This window comes from Mirounga angustirostris, unplaced genomic scaffold (genome assembly GCF_029215605.1).
Source record: "Mirounga angustirostris isolate CCGP_5_RB_7025 unplaced genomic scaffold, mMirAng1.0.hap1 SCAF_1, whole genome shotgun sequence".
Lineage (NCBI taxonomy): Eukaryota > Metazoa > Chordata > Mammalia > Carnivora > Phocidae > Mirounga > Mirounga angustirostris.
The window spans coordinates 207,560,446-207,567,615 of record NW_026991709.1 but is presented as its reverse complement, the minus strand read 5'-3'; positions in this window follow the sequence as shown (position 1 = coordinate 207,567,615).

Sequence of the window (7,170 nt, the reverse complement as noted above, 5' to 3'; positions counted from 1 at the left end):
CCTGAGTGGCTCAGTCGTTAAGCATCTGCCTTCCGCTCAGGTCATGATCCCAGAGTCCTGGGATCGAGTCCCACATCAGGCTCCTTGGTCGGCGGGAAGCCTGCTTCTCCTTCTCCCTCTCCCGCTGCTTGTGTTCCTGCTCTGTCTCTGTCAAATAAATAAAATCTTTTTTAAAAAATTAAAAAATAAATACAAATGGGAACAATGAGATGACATTTTAAAAAAAAGTCTACTTTAAAAAAAAAGTGATAAGAGGGCGCCTGGGTGGCTCAGTTGGTTGAGCCACTGCCTTCGGCTCAGGTCATGATCCTGACCAGAGTCCCTGGATCGAGTCCCGCGTCGGGCTCCCTGCTCGGCAGGGAGTCTGCTTCTCCCTCTCCCACTCCCCGTTTGTGTTCCCTCTCTCGCTGTGTCTTTCTCTGTCAAATAAATAAATAAAATCTTAAAAAAAAAAAAGTGATAAGAGATGAAGTCAGACTGGAGTTCGGGGCTCCTGGGCTGGGGGGCGGGGGAGCGGGGAGCGCCAGTTGAAGGCTATTAACCTAAGCGGATTAGCACATAAAACAGAGGCCTGACAGTAACAGAGGCTCCAGGCGAGGACACTTATCCACCTCCGAAAAGCCCTATCTGCAGTCCCTTGGCCTCCGCGACACAGGGCGCTGCCCCGGGGGACAGGAGGCTACTCAGCCACCGGTAGGATGCCTCAAAGACTGCGCAGCCGCCGCACTTCCGCCTCATCAAGATTCCTGTGATTGGCCAGGCTGAAAGGAGCTCCAGCCAATCAGCTGCCGGCCCAGGGGGGCTGGTGCGCCCCACTCCAGCACGTTGACAGCCACGTGGGCAGCTGCTGGGAGGGCTCCGGCCCTTGGCTCCAGTGCCCAGCTCTGCGCAGGCGCACTTCCGCTCTGCTCAACTGGGACGGACGTGGGTGAGGGCACGCGTGGGTGGTGGTGGTGGTGTCGCGGAACTGGCCACGGCCTTCCGAGCCACCAGTGTCCCTTCTCCTGTCGAGGCAGTTACAGCTCTCATTTTCTTATGCAGCCTTACAGAAGTAACGGATTCAAACACAGGCGTTTACATATTTCTTTTTTTGTATTTATTAACACAGAGAACGACAGTGTGTGTGGAGCCCCGATGTAGACCCTTTAACGCAGAGTCCTCAAAACAACCCTAGGAAAAATAGCAGCTTCACAGGGTTGGATCCTGGCAGACAGCTCCTTAACCAAGGGACGGAGGTTAAAATCACCAGCAGTGAGTCACCGTGACACCATAAGCCCCTGGTATGAGAAGAGAACATCACCTCTCTGGTATCCTTCCCAGTAATGTGAAAACCTCAATCTAATCAACATAAACCAAACTGAGAGATAGTCTACACAGATATTGGCCAACTCCCTTCAAGAGTGTCGGGTCATGAACGACTGAGGCTCTGTCACTGACTGGAGGAGTCTAAGGAGACATGACAACCTAATGCAATGAGAGATCTTGGATTGGGTCCTGGAACAGAAAAAGGATCAGTAGAAAACCTGGAGAAATCCAAATCAAGTCTGTAGTTTATTAATAGTATTGTACTAAGGTTAAGTTCTTAGTTTTAATAAATGTACTATGGTTATGTAAGATGTTAACAGTGGGAGCAGCAAGGTGAAGGGTATATGGGAATTCTCTGTGCTATTTTTGCAAATTTTCTGTATGTCTAAAATTATCTCAAAATAAAAAATTAGAAAATAAACCTACGAAGCGGGCACTATCAATATGCCCATTTTCCAGAGGAGGAAACCGAATTGCAGAGAGGTTAAGATACCTATCCAAGGTCACACAGCCAGAAAGCACCAGGGCATGCCCCAAACCCATGGAATATGGATCCAGAACCCCCCTTCCCCCTACTCTTAACCACAGCACCACAGGGTTGTTACGTCATTGACACAAAATGCTGCATACTCTGCCTTCATCTGTGTCTGTCTCACCTGTTCCCTGTTGATGGATCTACAGGGTAACCTGTTCTTAAAAGGCCCCTGCAATAAATGTTCTTTTCACACCTACACTTGTACTTCTTGTTATATTCTAAAAAAAGAGATTTTTCTGGATCAGAAGTTATATTAGATAGCAGGGTTCTCCCGAGAAATGGAACCAACAGAATAAAGAGCAGCAAAGACAGAGACAGTGTGTATGTGTGTTATTATAAGGAAATGACTCATATGATTATGGAGGCTGAGAAGTCCAATATCTGCAGTTGGCAAGCTGGAGACCCAGGAGAGCAGACGATGTCGTTCTAGTCTCAGTCGGAAGCCCCGAGAACCCAGGGAGCCAGTAAGTTCCAGTGTCACAGCTGGCAGGCTTGAGAACCAAGAAGAGCTGATGTTTCAATTCCAGTCCAAAGGCAGGAAAAGACCAACGTCCCATATGAGGAGTTTCTTCTTCTCTCTCTCTTTTTTAAAGATTTCATTTATTTTTTTAAAAAGATTTTATTTATTTTTGTGTGAGAGAGAGATCACAAGCAGGGGGGAGTGGGAGAGGGAGAAGCAGGCTCCCCGCTGAGCAGGGAGCCCATGCGGGGCTCGATCCCAGGACCCTGGGATCATGACCTGAGCCGAAGGCAGACACTCAATGACTGAGCCACCCAGGAGCCCTAAAGATTGGATTTTTAAGTAATTTCTACACCCAATGTGGGACTCAAACTCATAACCCCAAGATCAAGAGTCACATGCTCTACTGACTGAGCCAGCCAGGCATTCCATGAGTTTCTTCTTACCGGACAGAAAAGGACAGCCTTTGGGCACCTGGGTGGCTCAGTTGTTAAGCATCTGCCTTCGGCTCAGGTCAGGATCTCAGGGTCCTGGGATCGAGTCCCGCATTGGGCTCCCTCAGCAGGGAGCCTGTTTCTCCCTCTCCCATTCCCCCTGCTTGTGTTCCCTCTCTCTTTTTCTCTCTTTCTGTCAAATAAATAAAATCTTAAAAGAAAAGAAAAGGTCAGCCTTTCTGTTCTATTCAGGCCTCTGACTGATTGAGTGAGGCCCATCCATATTGGGGAAGGTAATCTGTTTTACTGGCTATAAATTCAAATATGAATCCCATCCCCCAATACCCTCACAGACACACCCAGAGTAATGTTTGACCAACTATCTGGGTACCCCATGGCCCAATCAACTTGATATATAAAATTAACCACCAGAAAAGGTAAGGACACTTGTCATTTTGAAAGCTATCCACAAATTTCCCACACCCACCCACCCCATTCTCACAGCTTCCCCAGCACCACCTGTTGTCAGGTGTTCTGAATTTTGCCCATCTGGCAGTCAGCGGGACACATCTGTAAAAAGGCTCCTCTTGTTCAACCATATGTTTTTCCTACAAAACATCTTGCAAAGCTCACGGCTGGACAAGGGAGCGGGCAGGTGTGGAATGACCTACATAACCCCAGCCCGGCCTGTGGCCCATCCTGCTATCCACCCTCCAACTGGTCTTTTAGGGGAAGGTTGGAATGGAAACACAAAGGAGACACCCAGCTCAACTGTCAGTCCAGGAAGTGCCTGCAAAGTAGGCCCTTCCTTTGTGCGTGGTTAAACACCAACATTTCGGGAAAGATGTGGTTCGAGTCCTGGCTCACCAACTTTAATTCCGTTTATCCGGGGAGGCTTTTTTTGAGCCCCTGTTGGGTGCAGGCACTGTTCTGGCCACTGGAGCTAGAGCACTGAACAAAACACACAAAGCCCAGCCTCTGTGGAGCTTTTATTCTCACAGGATGAGATAGATGTAAGCAAATAGGAGATGATAAGAAGAAGAAAGCCTGGAAAGGAGATAGAGAGTGGTGGGTGGGTTTTTTAAATTTATTTTATTTTGTCATTAAAATACACTTAACATACAATGTTATATTAGTTTCAGGTATAAATGGGGGCTTTAAAATGATATATTTTTAAAGATTTTATTCACTGATTTGACAGAGAGAGCGTGACAGAGCACAAGCAGGGGGAGCGGCAGAGGGAGAGGGAGAAGCGGGCTCCCTGCTGAGCAGATGCTTAACCAACTGAGCTACCCAGGTGCCCTACCTAAAAGTGATTTTTTCTTTTTTTTTTTTTGAAGATTTTATTTATTTATTTGAGAGAGAGAGAATGAGAGACAGAGAGCATGAGAGGGAGGAGGGTCAGAGGGAGAAGCAGACTCCCTGCCGAGCAGGGAGCCCGATGCGGGACTCGATCCCGGGACTCCAGGATCATGACCTGAGCCGAAGGCAGTCGCTTAACCAACTGAGCCACCCAGGCACCCCAAAAAGTGATTTTTTCAAAAAAGATTTTATTTATTTGACAGAGAGAGACACAGTGAGAGAGGGAACAGAAGCAGGGGGAGTGGGAGTGGAAGAGGGAGAAGCCGGCTTCCTGCTGATCAGGGAGCCTGATGTGGGGCTCGATCCCAGGACCCTGGGATCATGACCTGAGCCGAAGGCAGACGCTTAACAACTGAGCCACCCAGGCGCCCCTAAAAATGATTTTTTAAAGTGAAAGTTTTTATGGAGGCAGACATAGCCACTGTCAGGTGCAAACACTAAGTGAATAGTTCCCTCATGCCTATCCTCTCCCAGTCAGCCTGGGGGTGGGAGATGCTATCATCTTAGAGCAGGTCTGGGTCAGGGAGGGCCTCTCCAAAGCGGGTGACATTTGAGCAGAGGAAGTGAGGGAGAGGCCATGTAGGCATCTTTTGGAAATGTGTCCTTTGCTAGTGCCAAGGTCCTGAGGTGGGAGCATGTTTGGGTGCTCAGGAAATTCATGTGGAAGGATCTGGGGGCAGCGGGAGCAGCAGGGGCAGCGTAGCCCTGGGAGAGTGGCTTGGTCTCTCTGAACCTTGAGTTTCCTTATCTATAAAATGGGCCTGCATGTTTCCACCCCAAGAAGGTGGCAGTGAGGATTAAATGGTTGTGCTTGGCACAGTGCCTGGCATGGAATGAGCCCTCCAGACACAGAAGCCATTATGAACAACAGCTCCTGCTTATTTTCAGGAGGGGGAAGCTAAGTGAGAGGGGGCTGGCCGAGTGGGGCTGCCCAGACAGGCAGGTGCGGGGGGAAGGGGGTTGGGACTCTCTCCTGGAGACACACAAGTACAGAGTGTGTGTGAGTGTGTGTGTGTGTGTGTTTTAGATGGCCCTGAGAGGTACGAAGGTCTTAGGGGTTTCCAAAAAATAAGGTGGGGCAGCGTTTTTCTTTCATGATCTCCTGGACCTTTCGGGGAGACTCCATTTCTTACAAGATCCCACCTTTCATTTAGATGGGAAACTGAGGCACAGAGAGGCTGGGGCCTGGGAAACACCAGATAGGAGCTAAGTAGGGGACTGCGCACGGGGCAGCCAGTAATGGGGGGGTTTCCCAGGGGTTGGGACCTCCGGATGGGATCAGCCCTCTCCTTCTGCTTCCACCCCTATCAACCAGACAGAGACACAGAAAGACAGAAACGACGGAGAGACATCGAGTGAGAAAAACAACGACTTAGAGAGGTGAAACAGAGACCCAGAGATGGAGAGATAATGGAGAGAGACAGGGGAACAGAGATAGACAGTGAGACAGGCGGATTCATAGACAAAGTCAGAAAAAGACTAGGCAAGGCAGAGAGAGGCTTATTGCAACCAAGAGCCAGAGCAAGAGATGCAGACACAGACTTAGAATCCGAGGGACACGACAGACTCAGAAAGGGCCACCCCCTAGGGAGACCCCGGGCTGCCCCGTCGGGGGACGCGCCAAGAGCGCCCCCACCCCGCCCCCGTCGTGCCTGGGCCGTGACTTCAGAGTCCGCGCGGATTCTATAAATGGCCAAGCGGCCGCGGGCCGGGGGCGGAGCCGAGTGAGTCAGCGCTTCGCGTCACCGCCGGCCGGACCCCGCCAGGCCCCGCCTCCGCCCTCGCCCCTCCTGGGCCGCCAGGGGGCGCCAGCCGCCTACTCCGCCAAGGCGCGGGTTCTCACTTGCGCAGTAGCGACCTGTGGCCCCGCTGGGGGTTGGCGGGGGGCCGCTCAGCGTGGGCAGGATCCCGGAATCTGCGCGTTCGAGTCCTGACTGCGTCACTCTCGCGCTGTGTAACGCCAGGCCGTCGGCTGCACCTCTCTGTGCCTCATACAGACCCCATCTCAGAAGGCTGTTGTGAGGAATGAGTTAACAGACCCAGTGCACTTGGAATACAGTATAGCAGGAGCTAATTGTTAGCTCATTCTATGCATTTTAGTCACCTTGCCCGTAGCATATTGGTTGAACCCAGTGGTTCGCAAACCACCACTCCCCTCCCCAGGGACATTTGGCAATGTCTGGAGACATTTCTGTTTGGCGAGACTAAGGGAGTGCTTTGGGCACCTAGTAGATAGAGGCTGGACATGCTGCTTAAAGTCCGAGGAGGCCCAGCAGAGACTCCAGCCAGGAAGAATTATCCAGCCTTGATGTCGACAGTGCTGAGGGTGAGGAACCCTGACAGCCTGGTAGCATTAGGCACAGGGGCCTGGCTTTAAATTCCGCTCTGCCACTGACGCATGTGACAGTCGGAAAGGGATTCCACATCCCGTGCCTCAGTTTCCCCATCTGTAAAGTGTGTATAATAACAGCATCCGTTTCTGAGGTTGTTTTGAAGCATGAGTTGATACACGTACAGTACTTGTAACAGGGCCTGACATGAGGGGTGGCTGTCATATTAGCATGTCACAGCCGTGTCCTTAGCATGTAGCAGCAAATTGCATGTCCTTAAGGTATCATCAGTATATGGCAGGCTGCTGACATGTCATCCAAACGTCACTAACATCACCTTGACATATGTGGCATGATGTGGTCATGTCATCCAGGGGTGAGATCTGGCCGGATGGGGCTGTTTGCAGGTGTTTCCTCCAGGCCGCCTTGGCTGGAACAGGGAAACACAGGGGTGTCCATGGCCTGGAACCTGCTAACACAGCCGCTCCATGGCAAACACAGGTAGTGGAGAGGGTAACATCCAGGATCTCTGCTCCCCCAGATCCTTATGAGGGACTGGAGGGGACAGAAGTAGGGTGCCAGATGCTCATTGGAAATATTGCAATTATCCTGAGTCCTTCCCTGTGCCAGGCACTGCCCACTGGGCATGCACCATCCATTAGCCCATTTTACAGATGTGGCAACAGAGGCCCACTTAGAGACTGTTGGTGTCTGGAGTTAAACCCAGGGTGGTGCTCACTAAGC